Source organism: Asparagus officinalis, unplaced genomic scaffold (assembly GCF_001876935.1).
Source record: "Asparagus officinalis unplaced genomic scaffold, Aspof.V1 AsparagusV1_Un408, whole genome shotgun sequence".
Taxonomy (NCBI): Eukaryota; Viridiplantae; Streptophyta; class Magnoliopsida; order Asparagales; family Asparagaceae; genus Asparagus; species Asparagus officinalis.
The window spans coordinates 36,690-54,693 of NW_017972673.1; the positions used below are offsets into that span (position 1 = coordinate 36,690).

Genomic DNA, 18,004 nt, shown 5'->3' on the forward strand with positions numbered 1-18,004 from the left:
ATATAATCATGTCTTTGTTTCTTATTTAGTCCTACATCAGAAAATGAGTGAGAAGTTAAGTTGTTTAAATAGGTATGCCCAAGACTCAAGTGTAACACGGCTAGTTGATTTTGGTAGTGGGTTGAGCCAAACGTGTTACACTTGGTGGGTCCCACGGCTTATACTGCACCAATGGGCCCGGCGGCCCGGGGCGTGACAAATTGTATTATAGAAGTTGCAAGTCAGAAGTGTGGAACTAAGTGCTATGCGGGGCTAAGTGCTATACTGCGTGAGTGCGGTGGGAGCCAGCTCAAGAGTCCACATAACCAAGTGATACTGGGATGTGCCAATTGTCATGTCATGATGAGGATGTCGCTTATTTAAGGTGGGGTGTGTAGAAGATCATACCTGAGATCGAAGCTCGCCTTCGATTGCGAAGTTGAGGAGGCGAGGAAGATCTCCGGTAGAGGTCGATGGAGAACTTGAGGAGGTGAGGAAAGTCGCTTGTTCGAGATCTCAGGCGAAGTGTGTGGTGAGGTCGAGCTTGGGAGGCGAGCGGATCTCCCCTGCTACGTGGATCAAACTCGCCTGTAGCGGATCTCGAGAGAAGAAGAGATTGGCGGTGGTAATTTCTTAAGCTTCCGTTCTCTCTGGAGTTTGGAAGATTTCTAATTTTTATTCCCTTTTGTCCCTATTCTCATTTACTATTGAGAAGGGGTTGGTGAATATTAATTGGGGAAGTTATTGTAATAGAGAGAGTGTTTGAGCATCAAAGAGATTGGCGGTGGTAATTTCTTAAGCTTCCGTTCTCTCTGCTGTTTGGAAAATTTCTAATTTTTATTCCCTTTTGTCCCTATTCTCATTTACTGTTGAGAAGGGGTTGGTGAATATTAATTGGGGAAGTTATTGTAATAGAGAGAGTGTTTGAGCATCAATTTTAGATTAAAATCAATTTCTATTTGTTTGAGAGATCTCAAGTTTGAGATCCTCTCTCTTATTTGTAATTTTTTGTTATTAATAAGAAATTATTGTGTCGCTCCCGTGGACGAAGGCAGATTTGTCGAACCACATAAAATCTGTTGTCTTGCATTTGTGTTACTTGTTTGGTTGTTGATAAGTATTCCAATTTCGTTTGTATTTGTGTGCCTTCAGTTTTGCTGCGCACAATAAGTGGTATCAGAGCTCCGGGTTTGACTTGGTGTTCGATTTGGAGAAGAAAGCTAGAGCTTAGATTATCATTTGAAGAGATTGGATTATCAACATGGGTGAAACAAGTACATCGGGATCGTCTCTTTCAAAGGCGATACAAGGGTTGAGCATTAGTAATACAAAAATTGATGCTCAAAAATTTGATGGCAAGAAAAATATAGGTTTGTGGAGGTGTCAAGTGATGGATGCATTAGTCGGCCAAAATTTGGAGGAGACTTTTGAGTTACAAGAGAAACCTGAAGACATGAAGGATAAGATTTGGAAGAAAATAAATAGTAGAGCTTGTGGGATTATTCGATCATGTTTGACACTGGATTTGATCTATGATGTGATGAACAAGATGTCGACAAAATGGTTCTGGGAAACACTCAATGAGAAGTATCTTACGAAGAGCGAGAATAAGCTTCACTTGAAGAAGAGGTTTTACTAATTCAAGATGAAGAGGGGAGTTTCCATTAGAGAACATGTCATTAACTTCACAAAATTGCTATCAGATATGGCCAATGTGGATATCATGGTAGAGGATGAAGATAAGGCGATGTTGTTGCTATGTTCATTGCCAGAGGATGATTTCGGTACATTTTTCCTTACGATGATCAATGGTAAAACCACTGTCCGCTAAAAGGAGGTGACCTCAGCATTGGTGAACTATGAGTTGAGGAAGAGAGATAGTGAACCCTCCGAGAAGGCATCAGGAGATGCATTGGCAGTGAGAGGCAGTAGTCCAAACCACCATCCATTTAATCGCTCCAAGTCAATGCAAGGAGGTGGCTATAAGAGTGTTGGTAGGAATCAATGTCGCTTCTGTAAAGAAGAGGGACATCGGAAGATCGACTGCCCAAAGTTGAAGGATAGAGCCAGGAAGAATAAGGGGAAAGGCGTACAGGCTTCAGAAGTGAATATTGCCAAAGTTAGTGGTGATAATTCAAATTCAGATTCTTCAGGCTATTTATGCCTAGCATTACCGTCAGTTTGTTATGCCAACTCTACGGAGTGGATGTTGGATTCAGGTGCTATATACCATATTTGCCGAAGGAGGGATTGGTTCTCCAGCTTTGAGGAATTAGAAAGAGGGGATGTCGTGCTCATGGGTAATGACCACGTATGCCCTATCGGTGGTATTGGTATAGTCCGGATCAAGATGTATGACGGGGTGACTAGGGAGTTGAAGGAAGTGAGATTCGTTCCTCAATTGACGAAGAATATCATTTCACTTGGAACTTTGGAGGTAGCTGGCTATAGGGTGATCTTAGAGAATGCAACTCTGAAGGTCACAAAGGGGTCCATGGTGGTGATGCGAGGTGTCAGGAAAAACAACCTTTACTACTTGAAGGGTAAGACTGTAACAGAGGGTCTGGCAGCTTCGATTACCACAAAGAAAGATACTACTAGCTTATGGCATATGAGATTGGGACACACTGGTAATAAGTCCCTACAGGTATTGGCGAAACAGGGGCTATTTAAGGGTGTAAAGACTTGTAAGATGGAGCTGTGTGAACATTGCATATTTGGGAAGAAGACAAAAGTGAAATTTGGCACCGTAATTCACAATACCTAAGGTATATTGGATTATATTCATACTGACATTTGGGATCCTTCCAAGAACACATCTCTTGGTGGGGTTAATTATTTTGTCACTTTCATTAATGATTATTCCAGGAGGAATTGGGTATACCCCATGAAGCATAAACATGAGGTCGTGGATATATTTGTGGAGTGGAAGAAGAAAGTAGAGCTGCAAACAGGTAGAAAGGTGAATGTACTGCGTTTGGATAATGTTGGTTAGTACAAGAGTGATCCGTTTTTGCAGTTTTGTTGGGATCACGGCATTAGGCGACACTTCACAGTTCGTAAGACACCGCAACAAAACGGGGTGGCTGAAAGGTTGAACCGTACCTTGCTAAAGAAGGTGCGATGTATGATGATACAGAATGGATTGTTAAGATCCTTTTCGGCCGAGGCGTTGGTTTAAGCAAGCCATCTCGTGAATAGGTTATCGTGTACTGCGATACATGGAAAGACTCCAATAGAGCATTGGTCTGGTTCGGTAGCTATTGACTATGAGTCGCTTCGTATATTTTGGTGTCCTGCTTATTACCATGTCAGTGATGATAATTGAATCCGAGGGCGAGGAAAGCAGCCTTTGTGGGATTTAGAGATGGAGTTAAAGGCTTCAAGTTGTGGGATCCATAAGACAAGAAGATGGTCATTAGCAGAGATGTCACTTTTGATGAGGCTCACATGATGAGGTCTCAGATTCCTCAGCAGTTGGAGGAAAGCCAGACTAGTGGGGTATCACAGCAGGTGGAGGAAGATGTGACTCTACAGACTTCAGATAGCACTGTATCTATTGAGACTCCTACAGAGGTGACACTGGGAGGAGATGATATGACAGACGGGCAAGTGGAGGATACAGTGGATGTTGGGACTCAGGAACAGGGTTATGTTCAGGAGTCCATTACAGCTAATAGACCAAGAAGAAACATTCGTCGGCTAGCTAGATATGATGATGTCATGGTTGCATATGCTTTATCAGTAGAACGTTGATGATTTGGTTCCTTCTTCATTCAGGGAAGCAGGGTCAAGCTCTGATTCGATTAGGTGGAGGGAAGCTATGGAGGAAGAGATGCAGTCTCTTCATAAGAATGACACTTGAGAACTTGCAAAGCTACCGAAGGATAAGAAGGTTATTGGATGCAAGTGGGTATATGCGAAGAAAGAAGGATCTTCTATTGGCGACATTCGGTATAAAGCCAGATTGGTTGCCAAAGGGTATGCCTAGCTTGAGGGCATAGATTAAAATGAGGTATTCTCACCTGTTGTAAAGCATTCATCGATAAGAATATAATTGGCGTTGATGGCACAACTGGATTTGGATTTGGTCCAGATGGATGTTAAGACAGCCTTTCTACATGGAGATTTAGAAGAGGAGATCTAAAAGACACAACCTATGGGGTTCAAAGCTACAGGAAAGGAAAAATTAGTATGCAAGCTGAAGAAGTCTCTTTACGGATTGAAGCAATCATCATGACAATGGTACAAGAGATTGTGTTTACATACACAAGCTACAGAATGGTGAGTATATTTATTTGCTGTTATATGCTGACGATATGCTCATTACTTCCAGGAAAACTTCAGCTATTAGAAAGTTGAAAAAGGAACTGTCATCCGAATTTGAGATGAAGGATCTTAGAGAAGAAAAGAAGATATTGGGTATGGAGATTGAGAGAGGTAGGGTGAAGGGGAGGATGAAGTTGACACAGAGGAGTTACTTACAGAAGATGCTGAAGAAATTTAGTTATAATGGCAATGCTAAGGCGGTGAGTACTCCATTAGCTCTCCACTTTAAGCTATCAGCTAAGATGTCACCTGTTTCAGTTGAGGATCATGAATACATGTCCAAAGTTCTATATGCCAATGTATCAGCTAAGATGTCACCTGTTTCAGTTGAGGATCATGAATACATGTCCAAAGTTCTATATGCCAATGCGGTAGGTAGCTTGATGTCTGGGATAGTGTGTACAAGGCCAGATTTGTGACAGGCCATGAGCATGGTATCTAGGTATATGCACAACCTAGGGAAGGGTCATTGGAGACCGTGAAGTGGATTCTATAGTATATAAAAGGTACCGTGGATTTTGGTTTGGTATTTGAGAAGAATAGGAAGAATGGGCAGGATTGTATTGGTTATGTGGATTTCGATTATGCTGGGGATCTTGACGAGCGCCAGTCTACTATTGGATATGTGTTTACACTAGCAGGAGCACCGGTGTGTTGGAGATGCACACTTCAGTCTACAATGGCTCTCTCACCTACGGAGGCAGAGTATATAGCGTTGACTGAATCTATGAAGGAGGCTTTGTGGTTGCAGGGGTTATTGGATGACCTGGGGATTGCACAGGATACCATCAGGGTACATTATGATAGTATGTCAGCTATCTATTTGGTCAAGAACCAGGTTTATCATGCTATCACAAAGCACATTGATGTTAGATTCTATTTTGTTCGAGACGTATTGGATGATGGAGACGTCAGATTGGAGAAGACCCACACAAAGGACAATCCGGCGGATATGTTGACCAAAGTTGTCATTGGAGTGAAATTTGGTTATTGTTTGGAGTTGTTAAACATTCTTCACTGTTGAGGGCCTTTGGAGGTCATGTGGTGAACTATGTGAAGGCTTAATTCCTTAGACAAGATGATACGTGAAGGCTTGATCCAGCCGATTTGGTGAGTAGACATCGACGTTTGGAGAATGGTCTCATTCTCATTTGGTTCCTGACTTATTAGGGATTGAATCCATTGTCATGAATTGTTTCACTTCGTACTGGACACAACAAGTGTGACATTTGTTTTGGTCAGTGTCGGCTCAGTTTTGGGGAAACGTTCGTCGAGGTGGAGATTTGTAGTAGATCGTACCTGAGATCAAAGCTCGCCTTTGATGGCAAAGTTGAGGAGGCGAGGAAGATCGCTTGTAGAGTTCGATGGTGAAGTTGAGGAGGAGAGGAAAGTCTCCTGTTTGAGATCACAGGCGAAGTGCGTGGCGAGGTCGAGCTTGGGAGGCGAGTGGATCTCGCCTGCTGGGTGGATCGAACTCGCCTGTAGCGGATCTCACCTGTTGATGTCGCCCTCGCCCATGATCTCGCTTGTAGCGGAGTGAACCTCGCCCGTGCATGGTTGTATCTAGCTGGATCGTAGCTAGAGCACAGCTGGAGCGTAGCTGGAGCGCATAAACCGACCTCCCTATGGTTTCCCTATAAAAGGGAAACCCTATTCGTGCGCGAATTATTAAGCATGAGAGCAGAGAGAGAAGAAGAGATTGGCGGCGGTAATTTCTTGAGTTCCCGTTCTCTCTGTAGTTTGGGAAATTTTTTATTTTTATTACCTTTTGTTCCTATTCTCAATTACTGTTGAGAAGGGGTTGGTGAATATTAATTGGGCAAGTTATTGTAATAGAGAGAGAGTGTTTGAGCATTGATTTTAGAATAAAAATCAATTGCTATTTGTTTGAGAGATCTAAAGTTTGAGATCCTCTCTCTTATTTGTAATTTCTTATTATTAATAAGAAATTATTGTGCTGCTCCCGTGGACATAGGTAGATTTACCGAACCACGAAAAATCTGTTGTCTTGCATTTGTGTTACTTGTTTGGTTGTTGATAAGTATTCCAATCTTAGATCTAAAGTTTGAGATCCTCTCTCTTATTTGTAATTTCTTATTATTAATAAGAAATTATTGTGCCGCTCCCGTGGACATAGGTAGATTTACCGAACCACGTAAAATCTGTTGTCTTGCATTTGTGTTACTTGTTTGGTTGTTGATAAGTATTCCAATCTTGTTTGTATTTGTGTGCCTTCGGTTCCGCTCTGTACAACAGGGTGTTTGTAACACTCCTATTTAGTCCAACATCAGGAAATAAGTGAGAATTTTAGTGGCTTAAATTATTTAAGTATAACATCGGTTAGTCGATTTGGCAGTAGATTGAGCCAAACAAAACGTTATACTTGTTGGGTCCCACGGCTTGTACTGTACCAATAGGCCCGTCAGGCCGGGGCATGACAAGGCCAATATTAGAAGCGGACATATACTAAGTTGACTGCTCAAAGCAGCTGAAATATCATATTGATAATTTTCATCGTTATGCTATAGGAATAAATGATTTGCTTTTGTAATAGGTTTATGTGGTTTAGTTCTGATATCTTCTAACTCCCTTTGTATCCTGCTTCACCCACTACTTTGTGAAAGGAGATGACAAATTTTTCTTTCAGACTAAGTGAAGTAGGGAAGACCTTTACAGAAGTGCAAATATTGGGCAAGTGTGCTGGAGCTGTTGGAAACTACAATGCACATAAAGTTGCATATCCTGATATTGAATGGCCAACTGTTGCAGTTGAGTTTGTGACCTCTTTGGGGTTAGGTTTCAACCCTTATATGACTCAGACATGTTTATTTACTTCTACTACTTTTCTCTACACAAGGTTTTACCTATCTAATTCATTTCAGCTTGATGGATCTTTTTTTTGAGTAATTAAGTAGTGCATAGACGATTTTGATATGGTTTTTTCTTTGTGGATGACTTGGACAGCTTTTAATAATGGGAGGAGTACTTTATTTAGCTATACTTTTTTGACATTGCTGCTTGTATTCATTGTTCTCTGCTTGAACTAGTTTACTAGTAAACAGTCCTCGTGAAGATTTAGGCAACTATACAAACTGTAAAAGTGTATAACTAATAGAGCCTCAGGATTTTCTTTAATATGAGTTTTGCAATCGACTCAGGTCATTAAAATGTAGGTTTTTTTGCCATGTTGCTTGCTCCGTATACAGATTGAGCCGCATGACCATATCATAAAGCTTTTCAATGCAGTTGTTCAGTTTAATAACATCCTGACTGATTTTGATCGGGACACATGGAGCTATATTTCGTTAGGTTATTTTAAGCAGGTAACTTTCTTATGCTTGACCACTATACCCCTAAAATATTAGGACATATTTTAGCTCCCAAACTTCTAATTTGGAACTAAACGATTTCATGATAATTTTGCTTTCCAGATGACCAAGGCTAGGGAGATTGGATCTTCAACTACGCCTCATAAAGTTAATGCCATTGATTTTGAGAATAGTGAGGGCAACTTGTGTTTGGCTAATGCTATTTTATCTGCTAGCTCTCAGCTTGAAATTGCCCATCTCTCTTATGCAGGTGTGTATCATTTACTTTTCCATCTTTATTCATGGTTCTTGAGGAGTACCTAATGTGAAGTTCAGTGCTATATCACAATTCAAAAAACACTTCTTAGTGTCTCATTCTGGTAAAGTGATACTATACTTATTGTACGTGTAATTTTCCATCTTTATTCATGGTTCTTGAGGAGTACCTAATGTGAAGTTCAGTGCTATATCACAATTCAAAAAACACGTCTTAGTGTCTCATTCTTGTAAAGTGATACTATACTTATTGTATGTGTAATCATTGACATAGGTATTTGACCGATTCCACTATTTTGAGGAATTTGGGTATTGGATCTAGATATTCTCTCTTGGCATACAAACGTGCACTACAAGGAATCCGGAAGCTTCAGGTTAGTAGTAAAATCTGCATGAGATGTTTATCGCTAGAGAATTAGATATAAAACTAGATGTGTTATTGGTAGGAAATGTGCCGATGTCGTCGTTCTTTGCTTCATGTATGTTGTTTGTTCTGTTCTTGCTTTAACTATTTAGGTTGGGCATATGTTAAATATGAATTTGTCACTAATGCAAGATGTTAAATTCTATGAATTACAAGATCATAGAAATGTGGATCCATTTCAAGACGAACCCCCCAATCCCTCTGATCCTCGCACGACATAAAAGTCCAAATCGGATTGAACCTGGGCTTTAGAAAAAAACCAGCGCACTCCCAGGCTAACCTCTAACCCTTCAACCTCACAACGTAGTTCCTCCTTAGATCTAGAGCTCCACTCTCGACCAGAGTATATGGCGTTGACTGAAACTGTGAATGAGGCTTTGTGGTTGCAGGGGTTATTGGATGACCTGGGGATTGCACAGGATACCATCAGGGTACATTTTGATAGCATGTCAGCTATCTATTTAGCCAAGAACCAGGTGTATCATGCTCCACAAAGCACATTGATGTCAGATTCTATTTTGTTCGATACGTATTGGATGATGGACGTCAGATTGGAGAAGATGCACACAAAGGACAATCTGACAGATATGTTGACCAAAGTTGTCACTGGAGTAAAATTTGGTCATTGTTTGCAATTGTTAAACATTCTTCGCTGTTGAGGTCCTTTGGAGGCTATGTGGTGAACTATGTGAAGGCTTGATTCCTAGGACAAAAGGATACATAGGCAAGTCTTTATGATGCAACCGATTTGGTGAGTAGACATCGACGTTTGGAGAATGGTCTTATTCTCATTTGGTTCTTGACTTATGTGGATTGAGTATGTTGTCGTGAATTGTTTCACTTCGTACTGTACGCAACAAGTGGGACATTTGCTTGGTTGGTGTCGGCTCAGTTTTAGGAAAACGTTCGCTGAGGTAGAGATTTGTAGAAGATCGTACCCGAGATCGAAGTTCGCCTTCGATGGCGAAGTTGAGGAGGCTAGGAAGATCGCCTGTAGAGGTCGATGGTGAAGTTGAGGAGGCATGGAAAGTCGCCTGTTCGAGATCGCAGGCAAAGTGTGTGGTGAGGTTAAGCTTGGGAGGCGAGCGGATCTCTCCTGCTGCGTGGATCGAACTCGCCTGTAGCGGATATCGCCTGTTGATGTCACCCTCGTCTATGATCTTGCCTACAGCAGAGTAAACCTCGCCTGTGCGTGGTTGGAGCCAGCTGGAGTGCATAGACCGACTGCCCTAGGGTTTCCCTATAAAAGGGAAACCCTATTTGTGCGTGAATTAGTGAGCGCGAGATCAAAGAGAGAAGAAGAGATTGGCGGCGGCAATTTCTTAAGCTTCCATTCTCTCTGTAGTTTGGGAAATTTTTGATTTTTTTCCCTTTTGTCCCTATTCTCAATTACTGTTGAGAAGGGGTTGGTGAATATTAATTTGGGAAGTTATTATAATAGAGAGAGTGTTTGAGCATTGATTTTAGATTAAAATCAATTGCTATTTGTTTGAGAGATCTAAAGTTTGAGATCCTCTCTCTTATTTGTAATTTCTTGTTATTAATAAGAAATTATTGTGCCGCTCCCGTGGACATATGCAGATTTGCCGAACCACGTAAAATCTGTTGTCTTGCATTTGTGTTACTTGTTTGGTTGTTGATAAGTATTCCAATCTCGTTTGTATTTGTGTGCCTTCAGTTCCGGGTGTTTGTGACACTCCTATTTAGTCCAACATCAGGAAATGAGTGAGAATTTAAGTGGCTTAAATTATTTAAGTGTAACATCGGTTAGTCGATTTTGGCAGTAGATTGAGCCAAACAACACATTACACTTGTTGGGTCCCACGGCTTGTACCGCACCAATGGGCCCGTCAGGCTTGGGCGTGACATGGCCAATTTTAGAAGCGGACATATACTAAGTTGACTACTCAAAGCAGCTAAAATATCATATTGATAATTTTCATCGTTATGCTATAGGAATAAATGATTTGCTTTTGTAATAGGTTTATGTGGTTTAGTTCTGATATCTTCTAACTCCCTTTGTAGCCTGCTTCACCCACTACATTGGGAAAGGAAATGGTAAATTTTGCTTTCAGACTAAGTGAAGTAGGGAAGACCTTTATAGAAGTGCAATTATTGGGCAAGTGTGCTGGAGCTGTTGGAAACTACAATGCACATAAAGTTGCATATCATGATATTGAATGGCCAACTGTTGCAGCTGAGTTCATGACCTCTATGGGGTTAGGTGCCAACCCTTACGTGACACAGGCATGTTTATTTACTTCTACTACTTTTCTCTTTGCAAGGTTTTACCTATCTAATTCATTTCAGCTTGATGGATCTTTTTTTTGAGTAATTAAGTAGTGCATAGACGATTTTGATATGGTTTTTTCTTTGCGGATAACTTGGATAGGTTTCATTAATGGGAGGAGTACTTTATTTACCTGTACTTTTTTGACACTGCTACTTGTATTCATTGTTCTCTGCTTGAACTAGTTTACTAGTAAACAGTCCTCGTGAAGATTTAGGCAACTATACAAACTGTAAAAGTGTATAACTAATAGAGCCTCGGGATTTTCTTTAATATGAGTTTTGCAATCGACTCAGGTGACTGAAATGTTGGTTTTGTTTTTTCCATTTCATGTTTCAAAAGTTTACAAAAGGTGATTCATATAGTAAGTAGATACTATCATGTGCATGCTTGATAATAAGTAGATACACTTGCAGGTTATCCATCTATCTTGGGATTACAGTACATTTATCAATTAGCCTATTCTACACCAACCAGTTAGTGCATAAATAATAATGGAATTGCAGCGCCAGCTAATAATTTTGTTAAGTTTGTGTTGTCTGAAAGTTACATCAATGTGGCCTATAATTGAATGACACTTGGCTTGCATGCATACTCTCTATCTGAGCCTGTTGCTTGCCCTGTATACAGATTGAGCCACATGACTATCGCAAAGCTTTTCAATGTGGTTGTTCAGTTTAATAACATCCTGACTGATTTTGATCAGGACTTATGGAGCTATATTTCGTTAGGTTATTTTAAGCAGGTAACTTTTTTATGCTTGACCACTATACCCCTAAAATATTAGGACTTATTTTAGCTCCCAAACTTCAAATTTCGAACTAAACAATTTCAAGATAATTTTGATTTCCAGATGACCAAGGCCAGGGAGATTAGATCTTCAACTATGCCTCATAAAGTTAATCCCATTGATTTTGAGAATAGTGAGGGCAACTTGTGTTTGGCTAATGCTATTTTATCAAGCTTCAGGTTAGTAGTAAAATCTGTATGAGATGGTTATCACTATTGAATTAGATATAAAGCTAGATGTGTTATTGGTAGGAAATGTGCCGCTGTCGTCGTTCTTTGCTTCAAGTATGTTGTTTGTTCTGTTCTTGCTTTAACTATTTGGGTTTGGCGTATGTTGAATTTGAATTCGTCACTAATGCAAGATGCTAAATTCTGTGAATTACAAGATCATAGAAATGTGGGTCCATTTCAAGGTGAATTCTTGTCTTGCTATCAACATAATTTCTATCCAATGTACATCCATCTAATAATATATATGATTTTACGGATGTTTAAGTTTTTTTTTCTATATAAGTATTTCTTTTCTAAAATTGTACTAACCATTTCCCTCAAAAATATTGTATGAACTATGTCTTTGCTATCCTTTTCAATTTCCTTTAGATATATTATTTAGGATCCATAACTATGATATCTGGCATGATTCTTTTGAAAAAATTCTGTCTGTATGTCCGAGTTGTTGATGCGAAGAAAGATACATCTAAAAGTGGCAAAAGCTCCTTTTTTGCTCAATATGCTGTCGACGTATAAAGACAATCCTAATGTTAATATTTAATTAGGGGTGACAAATGGGTCGGGTTGGGTTGGGTAGGGTCATAGTTGGACCAACCCGTATAAGTGTGATCCGACCCGACCCGTTTAACAAATGAGTCAATGCGATCCGACCCATTTATTAAACGGGTTACCCGACCCGACCCATATTACCTGAATGACCTGTTTATCAAATCTCAGTTCAATATCGTGGATACTATATAGATCAAGATGAAATTCTTTTGACTCTTTCTACAATCAAAAGTCTAAACATGCAATACTGCTACATAGATTGTACAAGAGATTGATCCTTTTAATAAACAATCCTAATTAAGGATTAGGTTCCCGCTTATTTACAGCATTATAAACCTCGGTCCCTGGCTTTTTGGCTGTCGCCTCACTCCGACGAACCCACCAATCCCTCTAATCCTCGCACGACATAAAAGTCAAAACCGGACAGAACCTGGGCTTTAGAAAAAAACCAGCGCACTCCTAGACTAACCTCTGACCCTTCATCCCCGCAACATAGTTCCTCCTTAGATCCAGAGGTCCGCTCTCGACCAGATCCCAGCATCTCTCCCCCATCGAGGTGAAGTAGTTCCCCAACAACGACAGGTTCTCCAGCTTCCCACAGCTCGCCAGGTCGTAGAGCACGTCGGGCACCCATTTCCTCCCCTTCTCCGACCTCAACTTATCCTCCTCCGATCTCGTTCATACGAGCGGAACCGCGATCGATCTCGACTGTTGAAACATTGGCCGCTATCGATGAGGGCTGAGACGCGGCTGACCGTGCCGGAGACGCTGGACCTGATGAGAAACTGGGGGTCGAAGGAAGAGGAGAGAAAGGAGAAGGAGGAGGATGAAGACGACGAAGATGATCTTCAAATTTGGAGTTTGCAACCCATTTAGAATTAAACAGGTCGGTATTGGGTTACACGTGCCAGTTCGGGTCAACCCTAATTTACCCATCTAATAAACGGGTCAGTTCGGGTTGACCCATTTATAACTTGACCCATATAACTCGACCCATACCAAATATAAACGTGTTGGGTCGGATCAGGTTGATGGGTCGGGTCATAATTTGCCACCCCTACATTTAATCAAGTTTATTCTGAAACTTGCCCAAATTAGTTTAAAGTTTAAAGCTGATTATTTTAAAGTAATAATACTTTGATTGTACATTTTTGATACAGTGCCATCAATATGTCTCATTCAAAATTACATATTTAATAATGACATGACTCATGAAATTACACTGCGTTGTAACTCTCTTCGTTTCTTAATTCTTTATTTCTTCTCCATCAAGTGTAGGTAAATGAGTCTAGTCTCAATGAAGACTTGGACCAGGTGTGGGAGATGCTTGCAGAACTAATACAAATAGTAAGTCCTGAAAGTGCACTGCACTTCCCTTTAGACTGTTAGTGTCTATGGTTAAATCTGGAATAATACAGATATATAACAGCAAAAACTGAATAGAAAACTAAAGTGCAGTAATTTAAAATTTTCTAACTCATCTGCTGTGTGTTTGTAAAATGCTGTGCTAAAGCATTATTTGGCCTACTTCGGTGCAATGATCCCAAGGCCAAATTGCTTCCAGGAACAGCAGTCTAGTACTTTGGTGTGCACTGACCCAGTACTATCAAGATCTCCTTGATCTATCCGGCAAAGATATCCTCGATCTATAAGACAATGATCTTCTCGATCAATCAGGCAAAGATCTCCTTGATCTATAAGACCTTCTCGGTCTTGGCACTGTTCCTACGAGCACTAGCTATTCTACAACATATATATCTGTATATATTGATTGTTATTTTTGGAATGAATTTTCCTTAAGGATTTGGGGTCTATTTGTAGCGTTTGGGAAAATACTATGCACTAATAAAATAATATTATTTTACTATGCTTGTGGGACCCACGTCTTAAATTGTCTTCAGCTGGGTCCACCACTTTTGATAAAAAATTAAAAACATGGGTTGCTGCAGCAGCCCGTGTGATTGTTGAAAAAAATATTCAACATAGACTTTATTATGACTGCTTTTGTATAATTTTTCTTTTTTCTGCTTTTGTTGGTTATATGATGTAATATCAAAGGTCTGCTTGTATGTTGTATTGTTTTTGAAGGTTTTATATAGGACATCTAATTTCACCTCCCCCAGCATTTTGACTATATGTTGGGAAAGATGACAGTCCAAGAGAGGGGTATTTTCACTCGAAAACAAATATAATATAATTACATTAAGTCTCAATGATGGTCTAGTTACGAACTATTATTCTAGCATTCCTTCTTAAGATGGAAGAGCATATAGACCTGTCATTTTTAGCTAGTTAAATCTAAGCAAAAAATTCCCTTCCCCTTCCTCCCGTCCAACCCCCCCTCCCCAAAAAAAGGTAATGTTTTAGCGAAACCGTTTCCTATCTGTCTGAATTGACATGTGAAGTGACATTTTGCTCAATATCATTTCATAATAAAGTGACAATCAACCTTTATATGATTCTTGTTCTCATGAGACTTAGTCTGTACCATTGGCAATATACGCCAGAACCTGATTATTTCGATGTATTTCCATAGCCTGAGGTAGAAACACACCTATCTCCTGATGAAGGTATTTAATCAACATAATCCCTCAAGCAACAAGAGCCATGACTTGATAATCAACCTTAGCAATAAATCATGGCACGATAGTCTTCTTCATCATGACATCACCATATTCCTCCAATAAAAGTACAATATCTGCCAACGAGACACTATCAAGACTATCATTTGCTTAATTAACATCAAAATAAGCAATAATATTAAAGAATAAACGAGACCCTTGTTGCTGATGGACTCTCTCTTATTTTCTTGCATTAGGTTATGCGCAGATACAACATCCCAGAGGCATATGAGAAGCTGAAGGATCTCACCAGAGGAAGAGTTATCAGCGAGGAGAGCATTCAAAACTTCACTAATGGCTTGCAATTGCCAGAAGAAGCAAAGAGCGTTCTCTTGAATTTGACTCCCTAGTTATACATTTGAGAAGCAGAGAAGTTGTTTAAGTCTATTGACGATTATATGGATTTGATGAATGGGTTCAGGCTTTTATAGCCGTTAAAAAAAACGTTGAATGAACGAGATGAAAATTTTACCAATTGAACTATTCGTGGTTCATGTTACTTCCCCTTTGCATTTTCATTATGAGCAAAGGCAGTTGATACTACAAACCGTTTGTGTTTGTATTATTGTATAAGCTTGCAAGGGTAAATTAACAAAAGGAAAACAAAATTGAATAAGCTTGTAGCATTGTTGGGTGATCATTAGACTAGTGCAATCAGTTTCATTTGGTTCTTTTACTAATGTTCTGGAGGAAGAAAATTGCAAGCAGGAGCCTTCAAATACTAGAAATGGATTCTGGAGAAGCAACACGGGTATGCTTCCATGTATTGCTAAGTTCATTGTATTCTCCTTGTGTCAATTGTATTTTGTATTCTCCCGGTACAAGTATTTATGATCAACATACAGGAATCAGAATGCTTCGGCTGTTATATTGTAAGTTGGGGGATTTGATTATTGGATTTATGCCCCCATGATGGTTTTCCCCCCTTGTATCAATTGTCTCCTTGATAGTTTGTTTTCATTTGAAATACTTGAAGTTTGTTTACCTCGACACTTATATTTATATTGATTTTTGGTTGCTACCCCTTCTGTAGGATGCAATAATAATTCTTGTTTATGAGATTTGAACAATATTCTTGTGTTCTTTTCTTTTGAAATAAAGTATCTGGGTACTTAAATCTGTAAATATCAACAAACCTGTGTGTGGTATACTTGTATTGGTTGGACGATTCTGCCTTAGTATTCTCTTTTTGTTCACAACATAGATTTCTTATTTTTTACATATTTAGATGCAGTTAGTTGTTGTCCTGTTCTACTTTCTCAATCTTTAACATCTGTATGGTCTTGAAACTACTAGTACACTTGAAAACAACTATCAAAATATCCCGTGGAAAATTTATGTGGCGTGATCTCATCTATTAGAATTGAGATACATGGTAAGGATTGAGAGAATTAGACCGTGTTTAATTATCACATAAGTAAAGAGAATACATATCCAAAAAATACAGTTGCTTCTTTAATTACATCAAAATATGCAAAATCAGCATCTAAATTTGCAAAAACAAAAATCACTTACAAAAATCACTCTAGTTCTTTTTCTAATGTGCCTCAAAAGAGTATAGTTTGCTTCGAACTCGAAGAGTAAATATTTGGCAAAACCTGTTGACAGTAAAAAGTTTATTGCTGTTGAATTTCGTGATAGTCGTTATATCACGTTTTGCTCATTACTACTTGAATTAACTTAAGTTTCATCAGCTTAATATTCTGATCTTTTCTCAGAAATAATGCCTATAGCTTGGGATCTCATGCAACTATTATTATGATAAGTATGCAGAGTTTTGAGAAATGAAAAAAGAGAAAAAAGGAAAAAAAGAAAAGAAAAATGTGCTATTTTTATTGCAGTAAGCAAGCGGACATACAAAAAACAGCCTGATTATTTCTACAAGTAAAGTTTCTTTCATTTATAACGAAATGTACCACTACCTCCCAAATACTGTTAGTGTCTTTAATATTTGATGAAAGTTAACTGTGGTGATTCTTAACATTACATTCGTCATCAGATTTTGCTGATGTGACAATGATCTGACCATGCCATTTTCAGCAAAAAAATTAGTGAAATCACAAGTTCAACATACACGTTTGCATGAAACTTGCAACTAATTTTTTCTAACGTGGCAGCCATGTGATCTCCTCAACAATATTTTACAAAAATTTACAAAAAGAACATAGATTGATGACATTGATAATATTAATGACTGTGGTTGACGACTTCTAAATATTAATGATCCGAAAAGACTAAAAAGATACTTGGCTAGCACATGAGGGACCTACAACAAAGTTTTGCCAAAAAACTATATGCATTATTAGATTATCCATCATTTACCTTCCTTTTCAAGAAAATATCTGATGAAGTAAACCTAACGTCCATAGGAAACGCGTATAAAATGAATCAAGGCGCTCGCTCCTCGCTCTGTCTGATTCCTTAAAAAAAAGTTGGCTCCTTTTTCCCGCTCCACTAAACCCTGAACAAATTCCCCCCTTAAAAATCTAGGGTTAGGGTTTTGATCTCGTTTGCAACTCCAAGGAAAAGCTCTTATCACCCCCTCGAGCCCCGTTCGCTTTCTTGCCACCCTTTTCCTCCTCTCCCTCTTCAACTTCGATCAGCAGACGATCAGGCCAGCTAAGGTTTCGGATTTAGCCCACCCTTCCTCGGCGATTCGAACCACTTAGGGTTTCGGTGAGCAGTTCAGAAGGAGTTACGACTACGAAGGTAAAGATCTCCATTCTCGGTTTCCTAGATAGGGAATTTTCACGAACACAAGCCCTACCTTTTATTGACTACATGCTTGTTTTTTGCTTTTTTGTGATTATTTCGTTGCTAAGTTTTCTTAAAGCTCATATACTATAATCTTGAAATGTTTCTCAAAAGTAGCATCTTTTGGATTTTTGAATAAAGATAGGATTTTTTATAAGTTTACGGGAGGGAATATTTTGGGATAGAGCATAAAACTTTTAGTAAATAATAAATATCATATGCTATAGTACAAGAGATTGACACTTTTAATAAACAATCCTAATTAAGGATTAAGTTACCGCTTATTCACAGCATTATAAACCATGGTCCACACCTTTTTGGTCGTCACCTCACTCCGACGAACCCCCCAATCCCTCTGATCCTCGCATGACATAAAAGTCAAAATCGGACAGAACCTGGGCTTTAGAAAAAACTAGCGCACTCCCAAACTGACCTCTGACCCTTCAACCCCGCA

General features: G+C 39.3%; 1 pseudogene; it reads left to right on the forward strand.

The window, feature by feature from the left end:
- Nucleotides 1–15,146, forward strand: part of LOC109827758 — a 21,385-nt pseudogene extending 6,239 nt beyond the window's left edge.
- Nucleotides 15,147–18,004: the final 2,858 nt, after the last annotated feature.